This window comes from Myotis lucifugus, unplaced genomic scaffold (genome assembly GCF_000147115.1).
Source record: "Myotis lucifugus unplaced genomic scaffold, Myoluc2.0 scaffold_27, whole genome shotgun sequence".
In the NCBI taxonomy this organism is placed as follows: Eukaryota; Metazoa; Chordata; class Mammalia; order Chiroptera; family Vespertilionidae; genus Myotis; species Myotis lucifugus.
In genome coordinates, this window is record NW_005871075.1 from 3,663,116 (window position 1) to 3,677,567 (window position 14,452).

The following is a 14,452-nucleotide window of genomic DNA, read 5'->3' on the forward strand; positions in this document are numbered from 1 at the left end:
AAAATAATTTCTGATAGTGGTGAATTAAGTGCTTTGAAGAAAATAAGAGAATTATGCTAGAGCAGCAGTTCTCAACCTGTGGGTCGCGACCCCTTTGGGGGTCCAACGACCTTTTCACAGGGGTCACCTAAGACCATCAGAAAACACATATATAATTACATATTGTTTTTGTGATTAATCACTATGCTTTAATTATGTTCAATTTGTAACAATGAAATTGGGGGTCACCACAACATGAGGAACTGTATTAAAGAGTCGCGGCACTAGGAAGGTTGAGAACCACTGTGTTAGAGAATGGCTGGGGTGAGGGCTCTTCAGATAAAGTGATCAAGAAATGCTTCTCTGAGGAAGTGACATTTTAGTCGACACCCACAAGATGAGAAGGAGCCTGCCTTATAGATGGGGGAGACACTTGGAGGTGACCAAAGCAAGGGGACCAGATTGGACTGGAGCACAGAATGAAGAGAGCTGTGGAGGTAGGGCTGGAGAAGCAAAGACCCGGTCAGGGAGGGCCTGGAGGCCCAGATAAGGAGCCCAGAGGTTACTCAAAGTACAATGGGAAGGTTTTTGGTGGGGGAGGGCATGTGCTCTGATTTGTATGTTGAAAAGGTAATCCAAGGTGTGAGTCAGGTGAGAGGGTGAAGAGTGGGCTAGCTCCACCTTCAGAACTGAGTCCTAGTCCCCAACTGGGGCTTCCAATCAACATTTCAGAGGCAGCTGGGAGTTAAAGACAAGCAGCCTGTAAGAAATGTGTAGGCTTTGGAACTTTCTGATGTTTATTGTTTTCGCAACCTTATGCTCTGCAAAGTCCTTAAGCCTCAGGGATCAGATGGAGCTGAGGGTAAGGAAGCCTACGGTGGTGTAGAGGAGGAGGCAGCAGCTGGCCAAGGAGAAGAAAGCCAGCCAAGTCCCCGGGGCCTGCAGCAAAAAATGGAAACACCAGCACCAGCAGGTTCGGGCTTGAGAACAGAGAAGAGGGGGTGGGTTTAGAAAGGGAGCTTTTACATCTACTTAAATCATTTAGTTATATAGGCAGCCCCTTATCACATAGAACTTTATAGCCAGATCTTTTAACAGTACCTAATTATATTGCCTAATCATCACTTACCAACATTAAACTCACTCTTTCCTTGACTTCTGCAGGGCCCTACATGGGCAACTTGAGGTACATAGATGTGACGATGAAGAAAAAGCAGGAGGGAGAAAGAGTTTTATCCTATTATTTTGTAGAAATTTCTGATGCAGAGGGACCAGCTGGAAATCTGCTCCAGCAATCTGGGCCCCCCATTGCCGGTGATTTAGGGCAGCTGCTGTATAAACGAAACCAGAAAGCAAGGCAAAGGGCAGGTCCAAGACTCTGCTTAATTTTCTTTCCAGTCTTTCTGCCGAGATCACAAACACTGCTCTGCACAATTTGAAGGGACTTTTTTTTTCATCCTCAAGTTCATGAATGCTGTGCTCAGCATGCGGTAGCGACTCGGCGAAGCTATGAAATAATTCTTCGGGAAAGAAATAGGCCATAGAGCTAACTGGGTGAGCAAAAATAGGTCATGGCATGAGCATAGAAGGGCTGCTGGCCAAGGCTGGAACCAGAAGGGGGCCATCTGCGAGGACACTGTCAGTGCCCGGCCTCACTGGACAGGTTCATTTCCACTTCCTGCCACAAGCGTGCCCAGCGCCTTTGTACTGAATCAGGCACTGCTTCTTATCTTCCTGTTGTTTAGCCACTTTCAAAGGTGGAATTCCATTTTAGCATTCAAATCCTAGCTTACCTGCTCTGCGACATTAGTAAGTTACTTAAATTTTTTTTTTCTTTGAGTCCCAGTTTTCTTACCTGTAAAATAGGAGGCGATAATACTTACCTAGAGTTTTTGAGAGTTCAGTTAGAGAATTGAGTAACTCATCTCATGGGGTTGTCAGGAGAATTGAAAGGGTTAATATGTGGAAAGTGCTGGGAGCAGGGTCCGGCACACAGAGCATGTATTAGGTTTGGTTCTTCTCTGTCCATAGGGTGCCAGACACACTGAGCATGCGTGCTGGGACTTCTCCATGTTTCTAAGAACTAAATAACTTGAAATTGTCCAGGTAGAAACAAGCCATGGAATTCCCTTTTTTAGAACTGCCTTTTGCATTTGTGTTTCTGTTTCCTCAGAACACAATGCCATGAGTCAAAATTTCCAGTGAAGTCACTGGAAATGTAAATTGAACAAGTTTTATAAGAACAGACTTGTGTTAGGCCTGCAGCCATACCTTTTGTGCTTTCTCATGCTTCACGTCCAATCCCCCCTTGCCACTTCCCAATCTGTGGATGACTCTTCACAGCTTCTAAGGGAGCAGAGTTGGGGGTTCACTGGAAAGGCAGTGAGCTCCTTACCCAGCTGGAAGTCAGAGCAGGTCCACATGGATGTGGCCCATGAGAGGATGCCAGGACAGAGCTAGAGCATGAGGCTCCAGTAGGGAGCAGCCTACGAGGGACCTTGCAGGAAGAGCTTCCTCATACATTGGCAACTTGGTGGAACCACCTCGGGAAAGGGGTAAAGTCTGAGGATCTTAATGCAAACTTTAGCTCATGGTGTGAAGAGAACACCTTGGCATTGCACGGTTTGGGTGCGTCCTTTTGTACTAGTATATGTTATGGGAGCTGGAATTTGCAAGTTGAAAGAAACTGTTATGACACTTCTGACAATAGACCAATGCCCTGTACTAAAGACAGGCACTGCTTCTTATCTTCCTGTTGTTTAGCCACTCTCAAAGGTGGAATTCCATCTCAGCATTCCAACCCTGGCTTACCTCAGAGGAAGAGAATGGTTGAGCCCACAGGTGGAGGCTGTGACTTAGAATAAAGATCAAGAGGAGAAAAAGGCACTGGAAGTTGATCACTTGGGGCAAGGAGGAAAAGAATGAAATGAATGATTACTTCTGCTTCCCCTGGGCACAGCAGACACCATTGTATGGGTCATGGCAGGTGCCAAGGAGAAAAAGTTCCTGATGACTCTGAAGGACTTTTGTGATAGAGCATATGACAGATGGCTTGTCCTGACAGATTCAGGTCAGGTTTTTCATGGCAGATTACGGAAAAACGTATTGGTCTATTGTCAGAGCTGGAAGAGGAGCAAGAAGAGAAGTGTCATAATAGGTTGCTTTCAACTTGCAAATTCTAGCTCCCAGGCCATCCATGGTCAAGCAGGTTTCTTGACTTCAGGGTCATAGCAAACAGGTTGCTCTTCAAAAAGCTGGAAAGTGTGACCAGGGACTTGGAGAAAAGGGGTTCAAGAAATGGACCTCTCTGCATAGCCTGCGTCCAATGACTAACTGTTGTGGAGAGTAGGAAGGCCTGCTTTTCTCAACTTTGGACAATAGCAAAGGGCCATTCTGGTTCTAGAGTTCCTCATGGCATCAATGCCATGTGAGTAGTGTAATCAAGATTTTTCTGACTCGAGAAACTGTACTGTTAACCAGTTAACTACCATGTGTCCAAAATGGAAACCATCCCCACACGCCACGATATTTTGAATTTAATTTAAAAACTCAATGTGCAATGAATATTATACAAATAAATATATTACTCACAATTCAGATGTTCTTGAATATTTTCAGCAGAAAATTCTCACAAAAAATTATTTTAAAATTGGTCAGGGCTGCCACTTAGGGGAAAAAAATTTTTTTTTTTTATAGACGCGTGTGGCGTGTGAGGAAGGTCCTCCGCTTGTGTCTACAGATGCTTATGGCGGACAATGGGTTAACTACTATGCCATTTGTGCAAGAATAAAACCAGGCAGAAAATAGCAAGAAGTGAAAGGAGGAAGAACCATAATGGTATCTTCTTGGTGAATGTTTCGACCAGGAGCTTGAACCTGCCTTTCTCTGCTCATGAGCCATAGTGGGAGGGAGAGTCAGCTATACTTATGTGATTGGGGACAGAGCCAATATCTATTGTGTTTTTCCTGTTGGGTTTTCCTGGTTAATCAACAGAATTTACTGACTTGTAGAGACACAAATTGCAAGAACTAAAGATGTTGTTTTAGGAAGTGTGGATTTGAATGGTAGGTATTAGAATATTAAGATAGGAAATAATCAGCCATATCCTACATGATATTTGGATAGCAGTGGAATTGATAAAATCAGTAAAATCAGAGCATAGAGGAGTATCCATGTGAGCTTTACTAGTGCATGGTTTATTTTGAGGCATTTGTGTTCCATTTGGAACTCAGAGTAACATTTAAGATCCTACTGTCCATCCAACCCTCCTTCCATCCACCCAGATGCTCATCAAAGATTCATTCACTGCCTATTGTATGCCAGGGACTTTGTTAGGTTCTGGGATTGAAAGCTAAAGTATAGTAATGAGCCTTGTATCCTATGGAGTTGACAAACATTTCCAATACAATAGCATAATTACTTGAATCTATTGCAGTGGTTCTCAACCTTGACTGCACATTAGAATCACCTGGGAATCTTTTTAAAATCCTGATTTCCAGGCCTCATCCTCCGGAAATTCTGTTTCTTTGTTACTAATGTTGTGGCCCCACCCCATAACAAAGAAACAGAATTTCCGGAGGATGAGAGGATGAGGCCCAGAAATCAGGATTTTAAAAAGATTCCCAGGTGATTCTAATGTGCAGCCAAGGTTGAGAATCACTGATCTATTGGTTTAGGCTAAATTATGCTGTGATAACAAACAATCCCCCAAATCTCAGTGGCTTATAATAACAAGGTTTATTTCTCCCTCACATTACTTGATCTTGATAGGTTGGCTGAAGCTCTGCTCCACATCTTCCCATTATGGGACCAAACTAGTGGGAGCAGCCTCTATGTAGAATATGCTGACCTCATGACAAAGGAAAAAGAGAGAGAGTGGAACCACTGAACAGCTCTGAGGCTTTGGAAGCTTCTTCTGTAGCATGTGGCCCATGGCACTTCTGCTTACATTTCATTGGCCAGAGGGAGTCATGTGACCATGACATCAGCAAGGCCACCTTGGGCAGTTAGCAGTTGGCAGTTGACAGTTGAGAGGAAGCAGCAGTTACCATTGTGCTACATAAGAGTTAACTCTAGGCACAGACAGCAGGCGGAAAGGTGTCAATGTTATGGAGCTCTTCTTAGTTCTCTTGACTGATTTTAATTGAACCCACAGGTTTTTTTTCCTGTCCAAACTTTAGAGACAAACTGTGCCAGAGCTAAATCGTGCAGAGAAGGTATATTGGAACTAGTGTCACTCGTAATACTGGGGATCTGCATAAAAAAATTAGCAAACTTGAGAGGCAGCTTTCCTGACAAGCCTCTGTGGTAGAGGTAGTGCTTAAGTTGGGGGTGTTTCTGTGGGAAAGCCTTTGGGTTTGAAGTCGGACGGACCTGGGTTGGTCCTGCCCTGCCACTCACTAGCTGTGTGACTTTGAGGAGTCATTTGGTCTTTCCGATTTTTAGTTTCTTCATTTTGAGCGAGGGTGTCTGGGAGAAAGGGAAATTGTAAACAGTGAACTACTGAAATGTTCAGCTTTTGTAAAAATTCAATGGAAACTGTCATAAGAAGTGGGCAGTTCTTTCCCCCCCGCCCCCCCATTGTGGGAAGCTGGCGCACAGAATAAGTTTACTGAGCAGCTGAGATGTGCTGAAGCTGGTAATTATCTCGGAGATGGGCTGAGTTTTGATTGTGTGCCAGGCAAACCTATCAATGAGACATGTGCCTTGATGAAATGCTGACAGTCTATTTACACAGAAGCAGCTGTGATGTTTTAAAGGAATGAAAGGCATGCCGGAGGTCTAAGTTGTTATGGAGGATATGGCTTCCGTTTATCTGTGTGTTTAATTGTGCCGGAATGGTACAAATCTGGTAAATACATGAGCAAAAGAGTTCCTGAATCTTAATATTCTGGTATCTTAGAGATGGATGAAATCTTGGTAAATGTTTGAGTCCAATCCCTTCTCTATATAGATAAAGAAACTAAGACTCATAGAAATTAATAAACTTGCTTTTATATCACTTATGCTTGGCTAGGCAGAGCAATAGCGTCTGAATAGCTATTAATCCAGAGAGAAAAATGAAAAACTCACCGGTCTTTTAGTTAATGAATGTACTAGCTCAATCTCTAAAACACCACCTTTTCCAATATTTAGCTTCACATTCCTAAATATTCACTGTTTACACATAATCAACCAAAGCATAAAAGCTTAACATTAAATTTCCCTGGACATTTAAACATTGATTATGAACTTGTAATCAAGCTCTTATATAAACAAACAATTAAAACTACAAATCTAATAAATCAGATTCTTTTACGTGCTCTAAAGACTTAAGAAGTAGACAATAAACAGAACCTCCCTTTGATTACAGAAATAATTGTACTCCGGGGAAATGGTTTCTGAGATGCTGGGGAGCCAGAGGGAAGATATTATTTGGCTCCTGGAGGCCAGGGAAGCGAGTGTTTTCTCCTCCTGGACGAGGAGGGGCCTTGCCGATGCCACGAGGCTCAAAAACTAGGAGGTGGTCTAGGAGATATTTGCAGTTAAGTGCGTGGATTGCTAGCATCCTTTCTTCCTAAGGCGATGACATCATCTCATAGCACAACCATAGCTGGGGCTGTGCTGGCCTGGACGAGCTCCTTCACTCTCCCCCACCTGAGGACAGTGCTTCCCGGAGGGCACACTTCTTTTGGGAGTTTGGGGGCCCCAGGGCTCTGCACAGGGGATGTGGTCAACAACTCCAGCTCTTTATGACCCCACACTTCTGCTCACATTCTGTATGCTGGGCTAATTCTATCAGGAACTTTCTAGAGAGGGAGGAGAGCAAGAGTAGGAAGAAGAAAGTCTCTTTTCCCTGTTACGTAGCCCACCTGAAAAGCTGCGTGCACTCGCACCACAAGAAAACAGTAGTGCAAGTGCTAATGTTGTGAATTTGAGCTGCTTCTCTTTGTTTCCCAGGGTCACTACTTTCTGGCCAGCCGACTTTACAGGTTCAGCAGTCAGCCATTGCTAGAAGCACCCTTGACCGCATGGTCCCAAATGGGTCCCAGCAGCAGGGAAACGGGGAGGAAGGGACGTCCCTTCCTTTCAAGGGCTTGACCCGGAAGCTGTTTCTATCCCTTCTGCTGTTTTCACGTGGCACCTAGCCAGCAGGGAGGCTGGAAAAGTCTTGCCCAGGTGCCTAGACAAAAATCGAGCATCCTTTTAATCTAAAAGAACCAGCACTGGGTGATACCTAAGTATCTGTCACTGTCCATGCTCTTGGCCACCCAGTGTTTGTGGGCATGCCTCACCCACAGGCACACTTACCTCCTCTCCAAGGGAAACAAGCCTCAAGCCCCAAATGCATTGATACAGCTTAAATGCCTGAGTGACAAGCAGTCAGAGCTGGGAATAGGTCCTGGTGGTATGACAGCTGAAACAAGTGGTCACCTTCACCCCCATCTCTTCCCAAGAAAGCTGCAATAAAAAGTGCCATTCGTAAAAAGAATGAAAAGGAAACACACCTAAGTTACTGGTCCAGAGCAGTGATCACATCTCGCAGGGCAGGAACTGAAAATTTCTTCCACCGAGTGAGTTGCTTGGTTAGCCTGCCTCCCCACCCAGGGGGACCCTGTTCTGACTTTTTCCTTTTGGGTGGTTCTGCCTGTATAGCCGGAATAGCATTTCCAGGTTATGTGCCTGGCGGGGTGTGCAGGGCCTTCACGGGCCCTTCCTACAGGTGCGGCCCTGGAGCCTGCTGCTGGGTCCCGGGCTTTGTTAGGTCAGCTTTGCAGTTTCCCAGGCAATAAACCTCCCCAAGAAGCCCCCGAGGAAGCTGTGAGTCTATTCGCTTCCAATCCATTTCATGTGCAAATTATGACGACAGCCAATATCTAGTTTGACAGAAGTTTAGCCTAAACACTTCATTTACTGACTGCCACGCTCTGCCCAGCCCCCATGGCTCAGTCTAAGTGCAGTTGTCCTGAGTCCGCCTGAAATCAACAGGCTTGAGTGGGAAGGCAACGTCCTGAGTTCTGGCTTGTGTGCCATTTGGCAGAAAACTGGATAGCGAGAAAAGCTTGGGGACAGAGTGTTAGTTTTTGCGGAAGCTCCTCAAAGCCTCCTCCAAGGACTCAAAGGGTATCATCAGATGTCTCTCTCTCACCATCTCCCCTGTGCCGTCCTCTGGGTTTAGTCTCACTCAGGCAAGTTCCACCTGCATTCCTAAATATACCAGGTCCTGATTTCCGAGGAGGGCATACACAATCACACCATCCATACATGAAGTCTTAGGGAAGTTCCCGATTGGCCCACCCCAAATCAGTCATTATGCCCAGGGGATGGAGTTCTTTGGCTTAGTCTGCCGTTGTGTAGACCATCATGGCAGGGGACCTGGCCAGGACCACCGAAAAGGCAGAGATATCAGCTGCCCCAAAGAAGTTGAGGGGGTGCTATCAGACTGAATGGGAGGGTATGGCTGGCCAGCACAAATGAAAGAGACCCAGGACATCGGGCCACCAGCTGGGGCAACAATGTTCTTAGTAAAGAGGGCGGAACTGCTAAGTAACTCATTTTCATGTAATAAGAGTTGTTAGAACGGGGGCCATGCCTCTTCAGGCCAGGTGGAAACCACAGGGAGAACAAGAAGCATCATTTCCTCTTCAAAACTGATGCGAGTCTGCCTGAGTGTGGCCCTAAACCTGCCCATGGCCCTGTGCCTGGTCCTTCCCCGGCTGGAGGAAGCTCCGAACGAAACTCCTCTGTCCTCATCCTCCTCTTTCTCTCTGCCTCCCTCTCCAAAAGTGAGTCTCTCTCTCTCATGCTAGTGTCCTTGCCCCAGTCTGGGCCAGAGGGGAGCCTCTGAGTGTGGGCTTAGACTCAGACACAAGAGGAGTGTCCTTTGGCTGAAAACAAGCAGGGTTAAAGTTAAATCCTTTACCCCTGGAGGAGGGGCAGGAGCGGCCGAGAACAGCGAGGGTGTGTTCCAGCCTGCACACCCCACTGCTCTTTAGGCCCACAGTCCCTCCACTCCCCTACACGACTCCACGTTCACCAACCGGCCCGTCCTTTCACCCATATATTCACCCCTAGAACTCTCTGAGCATGAGCACTGCAGTAATAATGGTGCTGGTCTCCACATGTTTGAGAAGCTCTTAGGATGATAGCACTTGGACCACATTTATTCCTTTGAAGTTGCGCCACTCTAACCCACCACCCTACCTGAACCCACCTTCCTGAGTTTCTCAAGGACCCATCTTGCTCCATCTTTCCAGCGTCTAGTCTCATCCTCCCACTCCGGCTGGCAGGATGATTGACAGGCAGATATGGGTCAAAGGGAGCAGCACTGTTGCCTCATGGTTTTGAGGATGGTTTCCTGGCCCTGCCGATTCTCAGCAGTAGCCTGCAGGCAGCACTCACCATTAGGGTTCAGTTCAGGAAGAAAACCTGGTCCTCCTCTGAGCAGGGATTTCCCAGCTCATTGTCCTCCAAGGCAAAGGTTGCTGTGGATTTCCTGTCTCGGGCCCCCAAAACTTCCCACTTGACCACACTGCCCTGCCCTTGGGGTAAATGTGGAGTTGTGTCTCAAAGTCAAGAGTAACTCGAGAGTTTTGGAAAGACTCTTAATGAATCTGCAAGGGTTGGTAGCTAATGTCAAGTGGATTGGGAATTTGTCAAATGGGTTGGAAATTTGCTATTCCTTGAGGTTCTTGGAGTCAGAAGCTCTGTTTGCAGCCACTGGTGGGAAGGCTGGGCCTTGCTACATCAGCCTGTGCCGCCCTACTATGGTTGTGTTTTCCAAGGTGTCCGCACAGGATCTCTCATCCTGTATACTCTTCTGCACTGTGACTTTGCCACTCTGCCATGAAGAGGTAGAGTCTGTTTCCTCCACCCCCTTGCAGCCAGGAGGCCCTGGTACTGCTTTGACTAATAGACACAGCGGAAATGCTGCTGCACACTTCCGGCACAGCCCTTGGCTGGCCTGGGGCTTTGATTTCTGCCGCTCAGAAGCCAGCCAGTACTTAAGAAGTTCATCTATACCCTGAGACAACTCTGCTGTGAGCAGTACAAAAGCCCACTTGGAGAAGCCCCGGAGGATGAAATGCTCGATGGAAGGGAGCAAGGATAAGGAGCACTGAGGCCCCAGACATAGGAACACCTAAAATTATAGAATTTTAACTTAATTCCTCTCAGAATTTATACTTGTATCTCTTTCTCTCATGCTCAAAATCTTGAATCCTAATGATGTTAACATAATCAGTTTTATCCTACAAATATACCCACAAACATTTCAAATAATGAATAGGGCAATGCCAACCTTATTAGAATACTAGGGGCCCAGTGCATGAATTCATGCACCTTGAAAGGAACTGTGGTCCGCAAGGCTGCAGTAGGGACAGGGGAGGGTCTTGGCCCATCCGCTGCGCCCCCACCTGGCCCCTCACTCCACAGCCCCTGCTCCCCTGTCTGCTGGCAGTGCCGCTCCTGCCGCTGGCGCTCCCACATGCTGAGGGTGCCTGCCCCACTCACACCCACTGACGGCGCACAGAATGATTGGGGCCGGCACCAGCAGCGGGTATGAGTGGCAGCTGCTGCCCCAATTGCCCCTCAGGAGCAGGGGGAGGTGGAGAAGCCCTCAGGGGTGATCAGGGCCTGTAGCCACCCCTCGCACCCGCTGATGGCGCCGAGTGATCGGGGCCAGCGCCAGACACTGGCAGCAGGTGCGAGTGGCGATTCCGGTGCCAGCTTCAGGTGTGAGCAGGGCCGGCGCCGGCAGTGGGTGTGAACGCTGGGCAGGATTGCGGCACGCAGGAGCAAAGAATTTTCAGTAACCATCAGAGGCTCACCCCAATGAGAGTGACCAGCACCCCACCTTGGTCTGACGCCCCCACTCACCTGCTCCACTATCCGCTGCAGCCAACGCCCACCATGTTCCACACACCTTCCCCCCCCACCCCGGTGGTCAGTGCACGTCATAGTAACCGGTTTTTCGATTGTTCTGCCATTCGTCTATTTGCATATTAGCCTTTTATTATATAGAATTGAGATTGTGATCTTGAAAAGATAACTTTTAGTTCTTTTGGTCTTTATAATATACTAGAGGCCTGGTGCACGAAATTCGTGCACTGGGTCTTTATAATATACTAGAGGCCTGGTGCACTCTTGCAGTCCAGGACCCCTCATTCCTTATTGCTCGCTGCTCCTTAGCACTGCCACAGAGGCAGGAGAGGCTCCTGCCACTGCCACTGTGCTCACTAACCATGAGCCCAGCTTCTGTCTGAGCTGCGCTCCCCCTGTGGGAGCTCACTGACCACCAGGAGGCAGTTCCTGCATTGAGCATCTGCCCCCTGGTGGTCAGTGTGCATCATAGCGACTGGTTGTTCTGGTTGTTCTGCCGTAATGGTCACTTAGGCTTTTATTATGTAGATTCCTTTAGAATCAACCTCCACACTACATTTGGGGCTGGATAATTCTTTACTGTGGGAACACCTCTGTGCATTGTAGCCTCTACACTCTTCCCATTTAGATGCCAGTAACAACACTTCAGTTGTGACAACCAAAAAATGACCCTGGGCACTGCCAAAGGTTGACTGGGGAACGAAATTGCTCCAGGTTAAAGACTACTGCTTTAGGAATGAATATACAGTCAAAATACTGAACTAAAATTCTTATGATATCATTATTTTCTCTGTATGATGATGCCACTAACTTGATGTATAGTCAGGTTCACTTGTTTCAGTGGTTTTAAGTTTTTGAGATTGCTTTTTACTTGTCTAATTTTAAAAAACGTAATGTTTTACATCATTCCAAAATCAAGATTTGCAGCCAGGTATTTTAATTTTGTCTTTTAATTATGTAAAGCATAATATTGAATAGCAGTACTGTCAAAGAAGTTTTCACATCTCCACCCTGCTCCCTGGGGTTATCCTACCATTATATATATATTTATATACACATTTACTTTATTGCTTCCTTTCTAATAGGAAAGTCACCATACTATAAGCCCTGTTGCATATAATAAAAGCAAAGATTTCTATTCATCTGTTGTAACTGAAGTATTCGAGTAGCTACCACATGCAAAGCTCTGTGCTAGCCATGAAGAGTCTTGCCTTATTGGAGAAGAAAGACTAATACAGGATCTATTTCCATTAGTCAAGGCCAAATTGTCAAGGTTTCAAATACCATAGCTGATTTCTGCCATGTGATTGGGGGCCATCCTAACTTTGACCTCTGGTGAAGCACACATCTCTGGGGCTAAATGTGCTGACTGAGAAGTCTTCATGTAACCTTGGGTGAGGATATTCTTTATTAAAGAAATGATTGGGCCTGGTCGGAGTGGCTCAGTTGTTTGAGCATTGTCCTGTGTACCGAAAGATTGCCGGTTCTATTCCCAGCCAGGGCCCATACCTGGGCTGTGGGTTTGATCCCTGGTTAGGGCAGATGAAGAAGGCAACCAATTGATGTTTCTCTCTCACAATGGTGTTTCTCTCTCTCTTTCTTTCTCTCTCTCTCTCTCTCTCTCTCTCTCTCTCTCTCTCTCTCTCCCCCCCCTCCTTCCCCTCCCTCTAAGCATGTCCTTAGGTGAGAATTTTTAAAAAATGATTGGGGTGAGGCAGTTTGGGACAACTGCTTATCATTTTTATCTTCATAAAAATGCTAAGCTAGTGTTAAAAATGAGAGGAATGACCTAGACTGGGACCCCTGCCACACTTGTGTTATTGGCTACTGGATTCTTTTAAGTGAGACATCAAGAAATCTCAAAGTCGCCCAGCCGGTGTGGCTCAGTGATTGAGCATCGACCCATGAACCAAGAGGTCACTGGTTCAATTCCAGATCAAGGCACATGCCCTGTTTCAGACTCAGTCCTCAGTAGGGGGAGTGCAGGAGGCAGTTGATCAATGTTTCTCTCTCACTGCTATTTTATTTCTCTCTGACTTCCTCTCTTTTTAAAATCAAAAACATATTTAAAAAGAAAAGAAAAATCTGAGTCAAATTTAACCACTTAACATCTACCTACCTTAATTGTCAAAATATCAATGGGTAAAAGTTGCATATGAATAAGTGTGTACCTTTTTATTATAAAAATTTCCAAATATAAACAAAAATAGAAAATAGAAGGAACTACTTAGTCATCACCCAGTTTCAACAACCATCAGCACACACTTGTTTCATCTTTCCCAACCAATTATTTTTTAAAGTATTTCAAAGCAGATTCCACTTAATAAGTCATTTCACTCTTAATACTATGCTGCTGTAAAAAAAGAAGGAATTCTTACCATTTGCAACAGCATGGAGGGAACTGGAGAGCATTATGCTAAGTAAAATAAGCCAGTCACTGAAAGAAAAATACCACGTGATCTCACTCATTTATGGATAATTAAGACCATTATAAACTGATGAACAAAAATAGATACAGAGGCAGAGCAACATCGAACAGACTGTCAAACTACAGCGGGAAGGCCGGGGAGGGTTGCGGTGGTAGGTAAGAGATCAACCGAAGGACTTGTATGCATGCATATAAGCATAACCAATGGACACAAGACACTGGGGGGTATGGGAGGCTAGGGGAAGGTCAAGGGGAGAAAAAAAAAGGAGACATATATAATACTCTTTGTAATACTTTAAGCAATAAAACAATTTTAAAAAATCAACCAAAAAAAATTTTTAAAAAAATAAATAAAAGCACATGCTGACACATTCCTCTCCCCCACCAAAAATAATAAATAATAAAAAATGCATTGAAAAAAATTAGGTGGCAGGGGTGGGGCAGAGCATTTTCTTACATAACTACAATGTCAGTAACACACCTATTAAAATAATTTGTTAATATCATCCGATATTGAGTCCAAATTTAAATTTACCTGATTATCTAAAACAAAAAAACCCAACTGTCTTTACTCTTACATTAAATCAGGGTCTACACAAAGTCCACTCATTGTATTTGGGGGAACCTGCTTATGGGATATGAACTGATACAACTGAGCCCGAAACATTCTGGGAGGCCAAACATAAATTGTCAAGGATCACGCCACATTAGCTCCTGGTTGGTTTGACTCCAGATATATAGGGTTGTGTTTCCCTCGGACTTCTCCAAGTTGAATGTTCTCAATTCCCACCATGGTTTCTCTGTGACATAGTTTCTCTCCTCCTTCCCATTCTTCCCTTCTTAGCATCTTCCAGTTGGTTAATGTCTCTAATAGACATAAGGAGGTGCTATCCTCAATTATGAATCCTCAGGTCAGCGTTGATATCCCTACTTTAGAGATAGAGCTTATAGCTTCATGGGTGGCTGACTTGGTCTTGAGCTCAGTATTAGTTGTAAATTCCAGATGTAGGCCAACAACTCATAGCTTTGCCTGATTCTTCTTTCTGGATCACAAGCCATTTGGGTTCTAGCCACCCTTTGGTTCCCACTAAAAACCTGATTGACCAGTCGGTCATTTGGAAATACCCAGGTACCCATCCAGCAGAGCTTGGTTAAGAGCATGGGTCCTGGAGTCTCAGAAGCATG

The 14,452-nt window shown here is 45.5% G+C and overlaps 1 protein-coding gene across 1 annotated transcript in view; it reads left to right on the forward strand.

Moving 5' to 3' along the window:
• Window positions 1-14,452, forward strand: part of LOC111825453 — a 77,614-nt gene that overhangs the window by 29,319 nt on the left and 33,843 nt on the right. The window lies entirely within an intron of this gene.